General features: G+C 32.1%; 2 long non-coding RNA genes across 2 annotated transcripts; both read left to right on the top strand.

The window, feature by feature from the left end:
• The first annotated feature begins 2144 nt into the window (after positions 1-2144).
• Positions 2145-3943, top strand: LOC126885897 (uncharacterized). Its single transcript, XR_007698484.1, has 2 exons — positions 2145-2519; positions 3011-3943. It is a non-coding gene; the product is annotated as an uncharacterized LOC126885897 (long non-coding RNA).
• Positions 3944-7924: 3981 nt separating this feature from the next.
• On the top strand, positions 7925-10055 carry LOC126885896 (uncharacterized). The gene is made up of 2 exons (XR_007698483.1): positions 7925-8631; positions 9123-10055. It is a non-coding gene; the product is annotated as an uncharacterized LOC126885896 (long non-coding RNA).
• Positions 10056-18990: the final 8935 nt, after the last annotated feature.

The raw sequence follows: 18990 nt of genomic DNA, 5'->3' as shown, positions 1-18990 counted from the left end.
TAATATTTATATATTTATTATTTATATGGTTACTATGGGTACTAAAGGTGAGAAATTTGACCTAGGACTTCCGATTTTAGAATATGAAACCGAAAGTACTGTTTTAAAGTCGCCGGAGTAGTATAAGCGATATATTATTCGAGGTGCCTTAGCAAGACGAGAACAAATATATACTGTAGGCTTTTATCTTCTGTTTGTCTAGGGTTGATTATTTGACCACAGGTCGATTTTAGGATACAACAAATACTTTATTGTAGAACTCGTAATTACAAGGATAATGTAACAACTAATGTGAACGGTAATTAACACTGAACATCTAAATACGGTTTATAGCAAAAATACGCAACCTTACTTCGTCGTACGTCGTTATATATAGATGAAAAATGCCGTCTGCCCCCTATCATCAGCGTCTTAATGTCAACTCGACTTTTCTCTGACTCTCTGACTACTGTCACTTGGCCATGATATGCTGAAACTATAGATCTATCGCGTTTTTTTTATTATTAGGCAAATGCCACTTAACTGGCTTTCGGCTCGCGTTTATGATAAAATAAAATAACTTAAACGAATGTAATCCTACACTCGGCCATCCTATTCAGAATCCGACTCGGATTCGTCACTTTCATTGTCGACCCACGGTATCTTAAGTTCTCTGATTCGAATGTCTTCTTTATTTTTCATTTTTACGCCAGCCAATACTTCGAAAGGTGTAGTACCTATACTTCCTTGATAAGTAGAGTTCAATGCACTTTGTACCCTGTCAACATTCTTATACCATTTCGTAGGTTCTTCTAAACTCAATTTCGTAAGAACAGGGATAATTGTTCTATTCACTCGTTCAACCTGACCGTTTCCTCGTGGCACTCCAGTTGTGACTAGAACATGTTGAATGTTTTCTTCTTGGCAATATCTTTCAAATTCCTCTGATCGAAATGCTGTACCTCGGTCGGTTAGAATATTTCGTGCTCTAAGTAAAAATCTTCATTGCTTCTGTCAGAAGTATTTGTTTTATCGCCTTGATGTGCTCGTCTTTATCCTGAGCCACTTTAATTCTTTGTATTACACCATCTTCTTCTGTAGCCGTTAAAACTTTTGGATATCGGCTAAGAGTATCCACGTGAGACATCTGAGTACCTTTTCCATAATCGCAGCAAATTCTTGTCCGATCGTCCTTCTTCTTTACCAATACTATTGCGCTGGCAAAATCCGAAGAGCTAGGTTTAATTATGCCTTTGTTTAACCATTCATTTATCTGCGTATCTACCTCTTCTTTTTCAGGAACAGATAATCGTCTGGGTCTTTCATAAATTGGTTCCTCGTTTTTTAAGACAATTTTCATTTCAATTTGTGTCGTCTTCGTTTTCTTTGGTTCATAACTTTCCATTAACTGCCTAACAGTTTCTCTATGTTTTTCGTCTTCAATATGTGCTACTTTTACTTCATCTTCTTTATCTTTTTCGTTAAGCATAATGTGCATAATAAAGTTTTCGTCCGTCCTCTTGCACATTACCATCCCATCATCCCTTATACTAACAGATGCTTGTTGTAAAATATTATTTCCAATTATTGCTTGAAAAGATGTCGCAGCTTCTGGGATAATATGAAATTTTAGATCAAACTTCTCATCGTTAACGTCAGCTTGTGTCGAGAATGATCCTAATGTATTAACTTTCGCATTTTCTCCTAAGCCTTTCAACATTATGGGGTCGGGTGTTAAACAAATATCATTAAAGAATTTGTCATACACATCTTCTCTTATCGTACATATATCACTTCCGGTGTCAAATAAAGCTGTTAGTGTGATCTGATTAATTGTAAGTTTAAGCGCTGTTTTTGGCTGAACCTCAATTACATTTAAAGCTGTGTTTTCTGTAGTAGCCTTCGTCGAATTTTTACTGGGACATTTACTTGAAACGTGGCCATATTTGTTGCAGCTAAAACACTTCGTTCCCTTGGACTTATCTGGACAGTCCTTAGATCTGTGAACTCTATTTCCACAATTAAAACAAGTAATCTTGTTCTCTCTTTTCCTGTCATTCTTCTCTCTTTTTTCGTTTTTAACGATGTTCTCGTTTTTCTTAGATCCTTCTTTATTTGCTCTAAAGCCTTGAGCTTGTCCAGTAGTTTCTCTACCGTGTATTGTAACGGTCACGTTACAAAATTAGCTCTTTAATTATTTTTATAATTATTTTCCTTCGCTCTCCCATTTAAATTCTCTAATTCCTCGTATAGGACCACTGACGTGACGTCATACCTCGGTGATGGAACATACTCCACCTATCGAGAATTATTTCGCGTTCGGTGAGTTTGACGTCGTACTCTTGGAAGGAGAGACGAATGTTCATCACTTGACCTGTGGCTGTAGGTGAAGTTGGTTGCTACCATAGAATATTAGAATGGCGGTTGGTTTTTTATTTTATAACATCAGTGAAAAGAAAAAAATTACCACAAATGGTTTTCTACAGTAGGGTGGCATGTGGGTAGAACAACCCCTCTTGGAATCGGAATAGAAATCACCGGTAATAAAACCTTTTTATAATAATTTTTTTTGTTAGCCTTGAATATTAAAAAATTAGTCCCATTGTTAAAATTTCTTAGTCAACTCATTATTTGGATTTTATGTAGATTCGATTATTGAGTATTCATTCAAAGAAAATTATACATTAATATATTTTTTTGGTTAGACATAACCAAACATATGCAGTCCTCAAATTAATATTGGAAATAAGTATCATTTCTCTGTAGGTTTTTGAATATCCAATATTTTATAAATTCAATATTTTTACAGATATTTCCTTAAATTAATCATATTCAAATTACAAATTCCATGTCATTTGTTCATGTATTCACACTCAAAATAGTTCAAGGTTACTTGAGATTGGTTTTTGTTACATTTTTAATGGTCGGTTTTTCTATACTATTGCTTCTAAAAAGTTCCTCAATTATTTCTTCTTCCCTTTACTTTTTGCTCATGTTTGAAATGAGAAATAAAACTGGGAATATTTTTTAGCCATTTTGGAGTAACCACATGGTGAACTCATAGCCCTTTGACACCTAGGGAAACCACTACAGCCACAGTCAAGTCATCATGGGAATACGTCTTTTTGGGAACAAGCTATGGGAGCGTTCCAGCTCAATTTTCGTCTTGGCACCTGGGCCTACATGAGTCATGGGGTCGCACCATCCTGGTGCATCATTTTCTAGGATGCAACCGCAACCTCGTTTGGGAACATTTAGTGAGGTGTTTTAGTAACTATTGGTTTTTTTTATATTTCAGACTATCTGTTAAATACACTATGTTTTTTTTCCAGATTTAGGTTACCTCTGGTTTTTTTTAATATGACATATTTGTATATTAGATTATTTGGTTCCCAAACTTTGTATCTACGGTAACTTCTTGTGCACAGGAATAAGCCTAGAGAAAATTAGGTTTTTAATACTTTACTATTGCTTTGATATTGGTTTATGTAATTCGGGTAAATTTATTTTTTAATATTACTAGCTTGTTTCCCAAATAATTTACTGTTATTCGCTTTATTCCATTTGTTCGGTTAATTTAGGTCATCGTCGGTATTTATCTCAACTTCATTTCTACTTTAGTCAATTGTATATTTAACTTTATTTATTCATTATTGTATTTTCCCTTAGTGAGGCTTGGGCCTATTTATTTGTAGTATTTTCATCTTTGTCAGTTTCCTTTAGTTGTACGTAGCAGGCGTACTATAACCATTTGGTAGAAGACTTATGTAATTTTGTACACTATATGTAAGTAAGAGGTACTAATACCTGTAATTTTGTAACAGATAACATTATTGTTGTTATCTTAGAGATGACTTTTTGTATAACTTATGTCATTTTAGAGTCACATGATATACACTTTGTGTAACTCAGAGATTGTCAAAAATCTAGTAGTTATTTTTAATAAATATGTATTTATTTTGTATATCAATCATTTTATTATTCCTTTATGTTCATTATTACAGGTTTAATATATTTAATATTTGACAGCAGTGTAAGATACCTGGGAGAATGATCAAAGATCATTTTCATGGCGCCCATGATTAGTTAGTTTTATTTATTTTGTTCGTTTTTAGTCATTATTCATCTCCATTCATTTTCAGTATATTATTCTTATTTTATTATTTCATCTTCTAGTCATCATTACTATCTATATAGAGCTACTGTTCTTCGACAGGCATGCAAACGAGCCGTATCCATCCTTGAGTGTCAAGTTGCTCTCTTGCATCTATAGCTAGCCAACTCTATTCAGTTTGCCTCTGTCTCTTCCCACTTTACTTCTATCCCTTCTAATCCCCCTTTCTTCAGTACTACTGCACTTTAGTAGTATTTTTCCTATTGCGGCTTCTCAACGTAGAAGCCACTTCACCCCTTTTCTTTACACATCCCACTCTCTCTCTTCATTTTTATACCTCTTCCTTTTTACTGCTTAGTATTTTTTTTTTCTTACTTCTGTTGGAGTATATCTTTTTACTTTCACTCCAACAGAAGTTTTCTTCTTTTTGTTACACTTTTTTTTTCCTTACTTCTGTTGGAGTACCTATATCTTTCTTTTTACTTTCACTCCAACAGAAGTTTTCTTATTTTTGTTACACTTTTTTTTTTCCTTACTTCTGTTGGAGTACCTATATCTTTCTTTTTACTTTCACTCCAACAGAAGTTTTCTTATTTTTGTTACACTGGCTGCCCAATGCGTGGTGCCAACCGTTTTATGGTTTTAAGACAGTAGTTCTTTTAGTTCATTTTTATTTTATTGGAATTTTTGTATTATTAACTTTTTGATATCTTTGTATACATGTTACTTCTGATTTATTTTTGATCTTTAAAATTTTATTAATACTAAACAGGTAGACTTATACTGCTTTTGGTTTTGATTAGTTTATTTCGATACCTCATTTTTAGTTTTAGTGGTACAGCTCATATTTTAGTTTGAATTTTGTATTTTTATTGGAAACTTAGTTGTGTATTTAGAATGAGTATACATGACTGACATTATGTTCTATTATTATGGATTTTTAGTCCTTCTACCAATGGTAGTATGTTTGCACGTACAATTAATTATTGACTATATGCATATATTTTTTTTTCTAGTGTGGTTATATTTTACACCTAACTAGAAATTATTTTCAGTATTTAGGTATTTTATTTAATTTATTGATTTGATTATTTATATATTTTGCTGGCATTTTGATTTGTTGGTGTGTCGCTAATATTTTCTCCATATGTATCTTTGTCTTACAAACTTTAGATTATATTTTATATTTGTTATTTTTGATATTTGGGTTGTTTGGTAAGACAGGCACACACCACAAAGCAATATCGGTCCACAACATTAGCTTCTATACATGATACGTTGAATTCGCATGGTTCGGATGATTACAGATGGTCATCCAAATTTAATTTCTTTAATTGGTAGTGTTAACATAATCATTATTGTATAGTAAAGTAGTTCCATTATCCATCTCACCTTCTAGTTTGTTAATGTTGATAATAATATTATACCAGTGTGGGTACCATAATATAATGCTTATATAAATCAGATGCTTTGGGTTGAGATGTAAATATAAATTTTTTGTTAGCTAAGAAGCATTGATAATAGTCCTTATTTGTCTATTAAGTTTTAGAACAATACTCAGAAGAAGATTGACTTAACAGTGGTTGAGCCAATCTCTTCTTTGGTTTGCCTTTAGCTCAATTTTTATTGTTATATTTTAATCTAATGTTTTTAATCATCAGGTAGTGCAGGTACCTACATTACTCGATTTCATCTTTTGGCTTTGTTGTCGATGACTTTTAATTTATTATTTATTAATTTAATTATTATGTAGTACTCTCGTTTATGAGCTTATCATTTTGTTGCATTATTAATGGTGCACTTTTCAATATGTAAGCTCAGACAAGTACGTTGGTTTAATATTGATATTTTGTATGGAACTATGGAACTTATCATAATGTACACTACTATATCTCAGTTTATGTGTTATATTTTGAATATTTGATTACTTACTATTTTTTTTTTGTATTATTTCTATATCTTGTTCTTGGATTTGCCATAGTGGAAAGATGTTGTGGTTTATAATTTGTTATTGGGTTACTCTATTATCATTTGTCTCTAATATCTTAAACACTTTATAAAAATTTATATCCTTATATCCTACACACTATGATTCTGGAATTAGTTTGGAAGTTTGAGGTATGTACGGATTCTTAAGTCTCTAAGTCTGAATGTATGCATGGTATGTGGTTGTATGCATAATGTATGTATGTATGGATGATGTATGTAGGTATGGATAATGTATGTATGTATGAATGAGGTAGGTATGTATGGATGATGTATGTATTGATTTCTTCTTTTGGACTAGTTTGTCATTACTCTGTTGATACTCTGATTTGTGAATGCGTGGGTTCGAGGTTGTTGCTCAGCAACTGATCACTGCTGTTCGATTGACTTCGTGATCTATGTCTTTCATGGCTAAGTACGCAGATGTTTTTTTTTTTTTCATCATAATATTTCTGGTCAGGAAATGTTGGCCACATTTCCTAACCATTCTTCTGTAATTAGTCCAATTATTCCAGTTACATTTTTATCATTAGATAGGGAAGTATTTAGTTCATATTAGGTCTTTTACTTCATAGTATGTTTGTACTTTGATAGTTGATGGATAAACATGGATAAATATCTTGCGCACTTGTTTATAAATCAATGCTTACGCCATCCCTATACATAGTAGGTTCATTAAGTCAGTATTTGGAGTGTTTAGACAGATGAGTTGTTCATTTGAGTATATTCCCACTTCTTTCCTTAGGCATTAGTCTTGCTATGCAGATTCTGGAATATTTCCTGAATAATTCCACGTATGTGAGAACGCATGAATTTGCAGTTTTAATTAAAATTGGTTGCTTGTTCTCGACATTTTTTTCCTATCACTTCTATTATTTATCATAGTGCCATAGAACTTGTAAGTTCACCATTCATTCTGTTTTCTTTCTTACTTATTCTTACATTATTAGTACCTTATCTGAGTCTGGTTATTCTCATACATCTGTTGTAGCAACATGCTATAGTTCGCGAATACCAGCATGAATTAAGTTATGTATTTTCTAGAATACTTTAGTCAATACACTTTAGGTATTTATCTTACCTTTGATTTAGTTTGGTTACCTCTCTGTTACTTAGTCTGTTAGTAATTTTTTTTCTGACTTATTTTGGATTACTTAGTTTAGATAGGTTCATATTACCGGATGAGGGTGTATGTAGACCTAATTTATTTATTTTGTTCAGTATTAGTTACCATTGGATCCAATAATTTAGTTTATTTAGTATTAGTAAGAATTGGTCCATAAATTTGCCTGATCGTTCTTCTTTGGATATACTCCTATATAAATCTGGTGTCCATTGATAGTCCGATTCTGGATAAGTGTCCGATTCTTCATTTATTTTGTGTATTTGGTTGGATAGGTTCGTATTACCGGATGTGGGTGTACGTAGACCTGATCTGTTTATGTGGATTAGTATTGGTGTGAATTGGTCCATAAATTTGCCTGGTCGTTCTTCTTTGGATATTCCTTTTATGAATCTGGTGTCCACTGATAGTCCGACTTTGGATTAAGTGTCCGATTCCACATTTATTTTGGTTATTGAGTTTTGGATTCCTTTGGTATGTTCAGTATTGGTATTATTTGGCATTGGTGAGAATTGTTCCCTAAATCTTCCTGATTGTTCTTCTCTGGATATACTATTATGAATCTGGTGTCCATTGTTAGTTCAATTTTGGATTGGGTGTTCAATTCTTTACTTATTTTAGTTACTGATTTTTTTTATTCACTTTGATATATTTACTTGTGATATGGTTCGAATTGGCTCACACCTTTTCCTGGTTGTTCCGTCCTTGGATATATCCTTCATAAATCTGATGTCCATGGATAGTTCAATTTTGGTTTGGTGCCCAATTCGACACTTAGCATTATTATGAACTTTAGTGCAATATTTAGTTCTGTTTTGACTTTTAAGCAATATTATGTCAATATTTGGTAGCAGAGAGTAACATAGTAACATTTTAGTATGAGTTTGAGTCATGTATTGATTTATTTTTCCTTGACCATTAGTTTATGCTTAGTGGTAACCTTGCGAATAAACGTGGATTGTTAGACTATTGTAAATTTAGTTGTTAATATTTTGAAGTTTAGAAAAAAAATTTTATGGATAAAATTTTTTTTCCCGAGTAGAAGGGGATTGTAACGGTCACGTTACAAAATTAGCTCTTTAATTATTTTTATAATTATTTTCCTTCGCTCTCCCATTTAAATTCTCTAATTCCTCGTATAGGACCACTGACGTGACGTCATACCTCGGTGATGGAACATACTCCACCTATCGAGAATTATTTCGCGTTCGGTGAGTTTGACGTCGTACTCTTGGAAGGAGAGACGAATGTTCATCACTTGACATGTGGCTGTAGGTGAAGTTGGTTGCTACCATAGAATATTAGAATGGCGGTTGGTTTTTTATTTTATAACATCAGTGAAAAGAAAAAAATTACCACAAATGGTTTTCTACAGTAGGGTGGCATGTGGGTAGAACAACCCCTCTTGGAATCGGAATAGAAATCACCGGTAATAAAACCTTTTTATAATAATTTTTTTTGTTAGCCTTGAATATTAAAAAATTAGTCCCATTGTTAAAATTTCTTAGTCAACTCATTATTTGGATTTTATGTAGATTCGATTATTGAGTATTCATTCAAAGAAAATTATACATTAATATATTTTTTTGGTTAGACATAACCAAACATATGCAGTCCTCAAATTAATATTGGAAATAAGTATCATTTCTCTGTAGGTTTTTGAATATCCAATATTTTATAAATTCAATATTTTTACAGATATTTCCTTAAATTAATCATATTCAAATTACAAATTCCATGTCATTTGTTCATGTATTCACACTCAAAATAGTTCAAGGTTACTTGAGATTGGTTTTTGTTACATTTTTAATGGTCGGTTTTTCTATACTATTGCTTCTAAAAAGTTCGTCAATTATTTCTTCTTCCCTTTACTTTTTGCTCATGTTTGAAATGAGAAATAAAACTGGGAATATTTTTTAGCCATTTTGGAGTAACCACATGGTGAACTCATAGCCCTTTGACACCTAGGGAAACCACTACAGCCACAGTCAAGTCATCATGGGAATACGTCTTTTTGGGAACAAGCTATGGGAGCGTTCCAGCTCAATTTTCGTCTTGGCACCTGGGCCTACATGAGTCATGGGGTCGCACCATCCTGGTGCATCATTTTCTAGGATGCAACCGCAACCTCGTTTGGGAACATTTAGTGAGGTGTTTTAGTAACTATTGGTTTTTTTTATATTTCAGACTATCTGTTAAATACACTATGTTTTTTTTCCAGATTTAGGTTACCTCTGGTTTTTTTTAATATGACATATTTGTATATTAGATTATTTGGTTCCCAAACTTTGTATCTACGGTAACTTCTTGTGCACAGGAATAAGCCTAGAGAAAATTAGGTTTTTAATACTTTACTATTGCTTTGATATTGGTTTATGTAATTCGGGTAAATTTATTTTTTAATATTACTAGCTTGTTTCCCAAATAATTTACTGTTATTCGCTTTATTCCATTTGTTCGGTTAATTTAGGTCATCGTCGGTATTTATCTCAACTTCATTTCTACTTTAGTCAATTGTATATTTAACTTTATTTATTCATTATTGTATTTTCCCTTAGTGAGGCTTGGGCCTATTTATTTGTAGTATTTTCATCTTTGTCAGTTTCCTTTAGTTGTACGTAGCAGGCGTACTATAACCATTTGGTAGAAGACTTATGTAATTTTGTACACTATATGTAAGTAAGAGGTACTAATACCTGTAATTTTGTAACAGATAACATTATTGTTGTTATCTTAGAGATGACTTTTTGTATAACTTATGTCATTTTAGAGTCACATGATATACACTTTGTGTAACTCAGAGATTGTCAAAAATCTAGTAGTTATTTTTAATAAATATGTATTTATTTTGTATATCAATCATTTTATTATTCCTTTATGTTCATTATTACAGGTTTAATATATTTAATATTTGACAGCAGTGTAAGATACCTGGGAGAATGATCAAAGATCATTTTCATGGCGCCCATGATTAGTTAGTTTTATTTATTTTGTTCGTTTTTAGTCATTATTCATCTCCATTCATTTTCAGTATATTATTCTTATTTTATTATTTCATCTTCTAGTCATCATTACTATCTATATAGAGCTACTGTTCTTCGACAGGCATGCAAACGAGCCGTATCCATCCTTGAGTGTCAAGTTGCTCTCTTGCATCTATAGCTAGCCAACTCTATTCAGTTTGCCTCTGTCTCTTCCCACTTTACTTCTATCCCTTCTAATCCCCCTTTCTTCAGTACTACTGCACTTTAGTAGTATTTTTCCTATTGCGGCTTCTCAACGTAGAAGCCACTTCACCCCTTTTCTTTACACATCCCACTCTCTCTCTTCATTTTTATACCTCTTCCTTTTTACTGCTTAGTATTTTTTTTTCTTACTTCTGTTGGAGTATATCTTTTTACTTTCACTCCAACAGAAGTTTTCTTCTTTTTGTTACAGTATCCTCTCATACAGGTTAATTTTCTCCTTAAAGTCTGCAAAATCTTTTGCTCCATATAACATTAGTTTATTGGATGATTCGTCTTGTATTCCATCAATTATGTATTCTATAACAACTTCTTGTTCTAAGTAAGCTCTATTAGCTATTTCTCTCATTTTAATCATTTATTCTTTTACAGTCTCATCAGATTTTTTTCGTCTCGTCATCAACATCTTATGTATCTGTGCACTATTTACATGTACTCCGAATTCTTCGATTAAACATCTCTTCAAATCAGGCCAACTTCTGATGCCTTTTTCTGACTGCACAAACAGTTTGGCAAGTACATTTAAACATTTTTTTGCGTAGAATAATTAGTCGTTCCATCCTGTTATCTCAGCTACTTCTTCAAACTCGATAATCCACGTGCGAATAGGATATTCATCTTTTCCATTAAATAATCTTATGCTGTCTTCCACGTCTCTAAAACTTAATGCAAATGATTCCTGTCGTCTTGTACCAGTCGCTCCATTATTCGCGGATCTCATTTCAGCGTTATTGCTTGCGCTATAACTTCTTTCTCAAATTTCTTCATGTACCTGAATATTTTTGTCATATCGTCTTTCTTCGTATCTTCGTCTTTCTTCGTCATTACTTCGTTCATATCTACGTCTTTCATCACATATTTGTCGTCCTTCGTCATAATTTCGCCCTTCGCGTCTTCGTCTAATCTCGTCGTTTCTTCTTTCACGTCTTCGTCTTTCTTCTTCTTCAAGTCTTTCATCGTCTCTTGCGCGTCTTTCATCGTCTTTTCGTCTTTCTTCTTCCAATCGTCGTTTCTCTTTTTCTCGTCTTTCATCATTTTCCCGTCTTTCGTCTTCCAATCGTCGTTTTTCTTTTTCTCGTCTTTCATCATTTTCCCGTCTCTCGTCTTCCAATCGTAGTTTTTCTTCTTGCAATCGTCTTTTTCGTCTTCCAGTTGTCTTTTTCTTCCTTTCGTCTTTCGTCGTCTTCGTCTATATCTGATACATCATCCTCCTCTTCGTCATCTTCAGTTTCGTCGTCGGTAATAAAGGTATTCAAAAAGGAACAAATGCGAACAACCACGTCATGTTTCTCGTTTTTATAATTTAAATCAAGAATTTGGCATATCGCAATTAAATCAAGAAGATCAAATTTTTCAATTACATCGTTACATTTACTCAAAAATTGTTCGGAAGTGTCGTCGAGCCGAAAACCAGCAAAAGCACGCAAAGCTTTTCTAGTTTTTCGAGGTTCACCTTCAGTGGAAAAACAAATGTAATGCAAAATTTTAACAACTCTCAACTTAGCGTGAGTAATATTATAGTCAATATTTCGAATAGAACCTAAAGTTGCCATAATAAAATATTTTCAAAAAATATTCAACAATATCAAAAGAAATATTTATAACTACGTAAAAAACTAAAGCATGCAAAAATTAAACCTTTTCAAAAAATGAAATAACCTTAGTAATGCATATTTGTGCTATAAAACCTACAAAAATTATCGTTTTCCTAATCTTAAAACGAACATATATCGTCAACAAAAAATATACGAGAATGTTTTTATAATGGACACGAAATTAAATGAAGATCAATTAATCGTTCATTCATATAAAAACTTTTTCTTAAAACATGTTTTCAAAGTTCATCTGAATTTTCTGTTGCATCAGCACATCAAAAAAAGGGAAATGTCATTGAAAATATAACGTTCAATCTTCTTATCGTCTTAGTCGCTTGGTAGAATGTTGCAAAAAAAACTCTTACCTTGCAAATCGCCTCTAATAGTTTAACTCGTTATTACCATTTCATCGGCTTCAGTTCGTCATTGTGTTTTCATTCAAAACATATCAGCATTCAAAACAATATCGGCACGGCAATATGCGGCTAAACGTCAGCGTCAGTCGATCTCACGTTCAATCCATATCTCTGATTATCCTTATTATATCTGTCTTCTATCTGCTATCTCGGGCGAGGCCCCAAAATGTAGGCTTTTATCTTCTGTTTGTCTAGGGTTGATTATTCGGCCACAGGTCGATTTTAGGATACAACAAATACTTTATTGTAGAACTCGTAATTACAAGGATAATGTAACAACTAATGTGAACGGTAATTAACACTGAACATCTAAATACGGTTTATAGCAAAAATACGCGATCTTACTTCGTCGTACGTCGTTATATAGATGAAAAAGGCCGTCTGCCCCTATCATCAGCATCTTAATGTCAACTCGACTTTTCTCTGACTCTCTGACTACTCTCACTTGGCCATGATATGCTGAACCTAGAGATCTATCGCGTTTTTTTTTTATTATTAGGCAAATGCCACTTAACTGGCTTTCGGCTCGCGTTTATGATAAAATAAAATAACTTAAACGAATGTAATCCTACAATACTTTTGGTTTTTATATTATTTCCAGTTAAAATGTTCTAACCGGAAGTCCATATTATAGACACAGAAATAGTACATGTGATATATTTAAAATTTGACCTCGGAGTTTCCGTTTTCAGAGCTGCAATAAGAAAATACCGTTGGAAAGTCACCGAAATGGTGGCAAATGGAAATAGTATAAGATATATTATTCAACTTGCCTTAGCAAGATAAGAACAAATGTATAAATTTGGTTTTATATCATTTCCGGATAAAAAGTTCTAAGGAAAGAAGTTAGGCCACATAATGAGACGGGAAAAGTACTCCCCGCTAAGGCTCATAATCCAAGGAAATATCTCGGGAAAGAGAAATGTGGGACGTAGGAGGATTTATACAAATACAATTTTTCAGAGCTGCAGCCAACAAAGTTAAGATTGCCTTGATGGTAGCCAACCTCTGATAGGAGACGGTACTTCAAAAATAACAAGAACCGGATACTTTTGGTTTTCATATCATTTCCCGTTAAAAAGTTCTTAACCGAAGTACCATATCAGATTCGCAGAAATGGTACATGTGACATATTAATTGAAGTGTATTGAAAAGTCGAGTTTGAATCTTTAGTTCCGGTTTTGAAATTATTTCCGTTTAAACAATTATGACCGAAAGTTTAGTAAAAATGACTAAAAATTAGTGAAATCCTTTATCAATCAACGCAAAGTTACACGAAGAGTTCAAATATCGGCTACTTCGAACTATCGACTTCCGGTCCTACTTTCGATCCCTTTGGGTGAAAACTTAGGACTTAGAAAATTCAATTACTTGTAATTAATTAATACATAATTTGTAAAATTAAAATAATAATTCTTATGATTTATGCGTTTTATTCACTTTGTAAAGATTGTAGTAGCACCGATTACTTTTATTTCTTTAATTTGCCAACCTCAATGCTAAAAATCCAAAGAAGAGCAAACATCATTATTGGGTGCACCCTATCTGGTAAAAAAATTAATAATTTGCAATTTTTAACATTTATAAAAAGGATTTGAACTCGAAGGGGTGGTATTTTGGAAGTGCCGCGCCGTAGCGCCAGTCCCCTTGCCACTAATTGACAGCATGTTTAATTTCGAGTGGTATTCGAGTGGTGACCACGTTTAGTTGGTGTTGCAATATACGAGGACGTATTTAAAAATTTTAAAATCATACAAAACGATCAACAATTTAACATAAATATATTAAATATTTATTTATACAGAAACTTTTTATTTTTTTTTATTTTTATTTATTCCTGGATTTTTCGGTAAAACTCTTTTCGGCTATTTGCCATTTTTAATAAGCACTTCAATTAATAATTATTATATATTGCTAGCTTTGTAATTTGACTATTGACACATTATGGAAGAGAGTCAAATCAAGGATCAAATCTAGCATCTCAAAAATCCAACAAGTAAAAATGTAAGTACCGGTTATAGGAATATCCCGGTTTATGGAATATAAATTCGAGGCCCCGAAACATTTCCATTTACTTTTTAAGATGGTAGGCACAAGATCTTGGTCCAATGCTATTTAAATTCATTTTTTTCATGTTTTAGAATCCTGAGAAAAAACTAATAAATATCTTTGAAAAATTTAAAAGCAGAATAAAAGACTACATTATTACTGAGTTCCGAAAGAATCTTAGAATAAACAAAAAGTTTAGTTTGAATGAAATACTTGAAATTAAAAATCACAATCAATTTTCTCTTTTTTTCACGCCTGTAACTTATAAGCATTATAGAAGTTTTCAGGGACTTTCGGCCCTCGATAATAATGTAATCTTTCATTATGCGTTTAAAATTTTCAAAACACTTATTGGTTTTCTCAGTATTCGAAAAAAAAATAAATGCATTTAAAAGCATTGGAACAAGATTTTGCTCCTACCCCCTTAATAAATTTATCCGTTTGTTGAAGTATCTTTTAATAAAATAATACCGCTTTTTATAATACTTTTGAAGTCAACGAATAAATTTTTACCTACAATATCCTAAAAATTTAAATTATATCAGGTAATATGCTTTGTCGCAAATGCCTCAAAGGCTTGTATAGCTGTTTTAGATTATTAGGGTTTCTCAGGTAATACATATTTTATTACAATTGTTATGGGTACAAACTCACCGACAAATTTACTGGTTGTAAAATTATTTCACTTTTCTAAAAATTTCTATACAGTGCCCACCTACTTATACTTCGTTTAATATACTTACCGTTGCACGTGATCCGAGTCATAGCCCGTGACGTCACATGATACCAACACGAAATATTTAGACGGTAGGTGTGTTCTTTTTTAGAATCATTTTGCCGAGTACAGGGGAATTACAGCCACTAGATATATTTTATTACATACGCGTAGAAATAATATTTGAATATTTCTATTAATGTTAACTTAAAGAAATACACAATAATATATTTAATTTAATTTGTGTAAATTGATTATAAAGCGTTTTTATGAAGCACATTTCTTCGGAATAGACTGTAACTGTAATCTAACAAATGTGGCATTTTAGCATACATTGGTAACATTTATTTGACAGTTGCGGTGATGATACTTCATATTTGTTTTTATTATTTATTAAAAGTATATTTGTTTTATTATATTTACTGTTTATATTATTTATTTTAACCTAAGATTATAACTTAATTCTTGTTTTCTATTTCTAAAGTTTTTATTTATTTACATTGAATATGAATTTGTTTTGTTATATAATCCACTTCCGCAAAAATTATCTGATATACCTACTTGATTTAAAATATTCAAGAATTATTGCGCGATCCCTCTTCAGGTGACAGCCATAATTTTGATTTTTTTAAATGGGTGAGTACATTATTTGACACCTCATTTAGAAGCCTTTAAAATACTTATTACAATAATGTATAATACTTTAATCCTTTTTGAGAGCCTAAGCAAAAAATTTCGGTTGAATTCTTTTTAAACGCAATCATTTTTTCGAATCCTAAGAAAACAAACAAGTATTTTTGAAAAATTTAAACACATAATGAAAGATTACATTATTACCGAGGGATAAAAGTCCCTTAGAATAAACAAAAAGTTTCTTTAGAGTGATATATTTGAAAATAAAAATTACACTCAATTACCTCTTTTTTCGCCGCTGTAACTTATACAGGCTGTCCAGAAACTCTACCGACAAACGAAGACAGGAGATTCCTCAGATAATTTTAAGACAATTTAACCCAATTCACCTAGTTCGAAAATGCTTCTTAAGGGAGCTAGAGCTCTTTGAAGATGGCGTCATGAAATTAGTTTTTATTAAATACCTCCAGAATGCTTCTATTCAGAAAAACGAAAATTGGTATGCATATTTACTTTTAAGTGATGAATCGATTCCATCTATTGCAAATTTATAGTACCTGTCATAGGCATCCGTTTTGGGTGGAGCAACGGGTATTTTATCGCATAACTTTTTTGTCCTTAACTTCTATGCATTCTTGACACCGGATTATTAAATTGTGAGGTATTATAGTACTAAAAGGTACTCTTGCTTTAAGCCGGTAGGACTTACCGTTTTCTAGAAAAATCGATTTGAAAGTTTTTCGTTTTTGGAATTTGAAAAAAAATTGAAAGGACTTTTCAACAAAAAACTAAGTATTTTACCAACATAAAGTAAGAGTAACTGTTAGTACTCGAATACCTCATAATTTAATAATCTAGTGTCAAAAATGCTCAAAAATTCAAGACAAAAAAGTTATGCTATAAAATAACTGTTGACCTACCCAAAACTGACGCCTATGACCAGTACTAGAAATTCGCAATTAATGAAATCAATATATCTATAAAATATAAATAAATGTACCAGTTTTCGTCTTTCTGAACGGTTTTTTTTATTTTTTTTTAATTCAAAAAGCGAAAAATTTTCAAATTGATTTTCCTAGAAAACGGTGTGTCCTACCGATTTAAAATAAGAGTACCTTTTAGTACTAGAATACTTCACAATTTAATAATCCAGTGTCAGAAATGCATAAAAGTTAAAGATAAAAATGTTATGCGATAAAATAACCGTTGCCCTACCCAAAACGGACGCCTATGATCGGTACTAGAAATTTGCAATGGATGGATTAGATTGATATCTTAAAGATAAACACGCGTACCAATTTTTGTTTTTTTAATAAAAGAGTTCTGGAGGTAATTAAGAAAAACTAATTACAAGACGTCATCTTCAAAGAGCTCTAGCTCCATTAGGAAGCATTTTCGGACTAAGTGAATTGGGTTAAATTATCTTAAAATTATCTGAAGAATATCCTGTCTTCGTTTGTCGGTAAAGTTTCTGGACACCCTGTATAAAATAAACATTATATAATTACTCAAAGACTTTGGATCCTCCGTAATACTGTAGTCTTGTATTTTGTGTTTAAATTTTTCAAAAACACTTATTAGTTTTCTCAGGATTCGAAAAAAATGAATGCATTTAAAAATAATTCAAAGGAAATTTTGCGCCTACGCTCTCAAAAAGGATTAAAGCATTATATGTTTTTGTAATCAGTATTTCAATGGCTTTTAAATGAGGTGTCACATTATGTACACATTATGTACATGTATGTATGTTACAAAAAATCAAAGATGTGACTGTCACCTGAAGAGAAAACAAACTTTGGAAAACTGTATGTCCTGCCGTACTCACGTACTTTTCAGTACTATTTTACTTGATGTCTATTAGGAATGTGCAGTACATTGCTATATATTTCATTTGGAACAATTTTCGAAGTGGAAGTTTAATTTTACCTCCAAATTCAAATCTTTCCAATTCAATTTCTAACTAATATTGTGGCTTATTCCCAGTTAAAACAGTAAATTTAAATAAATAATACGACCCTATAAATATTACAACCACCATGTATTTTGTTATATTTTTTGTCATTTCAAAAAATGTCCATACTTAGATGTATTATTTTAGCAACAATTATTATTTATATGTTCACATTAAATACCAACAAAACTGATTTTTGCAACAAAACAAACAAATATGATTTTGTTTTTCTTATATCAACATAAAAACCTTGAATAATGCTGAAAGGCAACTGCTATATCAAAATAGCGGTTCGGACCATCTCTATTCAGTACCACGCCACATGCCACGGACATTCTACCTCAATGGGCGCCTTGCCTTAGATGGATGAGTGGGGTGACAAAGAAGGATAAAATTAGAAATGAGTATATTAGGGGAAGTCTAGGTGTGGCACCAATTGATGCCAAAATGAGAGAGCATAGGCTAAGATGGTTTGGTCATGTTCAACGTCGAGACGTTAATCACCCAATACGAAGAATAGCTGAAGTGCAGATTCCCTGGAAGGAGTAGGAGAGGAAGACCAAAGAAGACCTGGGGGAAACGACAAGGCAGGACATGTTGGTAAAGGGGATTAACATTGATATGACCCAAGATGGAATTGTGTGGAGAAATGCAATTAGGGAAGCCGACACCGCATAAGAATAAGGCAAAGAGAATGATGAGTTAGTTCTAACGGATATTGCAAGAACCTCCACCATTTTTTAAATATTATGCATGCGTTCATAATTTTCTTGAAAAAAAATTAAGTTTATTTTATTTGGAGCAGTATTTTATTCTACAGCAGTATGAAGAATAATTATTCCGTAGTTGATGTAAAAACAAATACAGTTACATAAGATAAATTCATATTGAAAACAATCGAGAATATGCAACGGTATGACATACCGCATGTCAGTGTCAATTCAGTTCTAAAAGTTTTTGTTAAGAAACTCCACCATTTTTTTAATATGTGGATGCCTTCATAATTTTCTTGAAAAAATAAAGATTATTTTATTTGGAGCAGCATTTTATTCTACAGCAATGTGAAGGATCAATCCGTAGTTGACGTAAAAAATAAATACAGTGACATAAGACAAATTCTTATTGAAAACAAACGAGAATAGACAACGCCATATCATACATCAAATATAATCAGTGTCTACGTT

Source organism: Diabrotica virgifera, chromosome 6, assembly GCF_917563875.1.
Source record: "Diabrotica virgifera virgifera chromosome 6, PGI_DIABVI_V3a".
Lineage (NCBI taxonomy): Eukaryota > Metazoa > Arthropoda > Insecta > Coleoptera > Chrysomelidae > Diabrotica > Diabrotica virgifera.
This window is presented reverse-complemented; position numbering and strand designations above follow the sequence as displayed.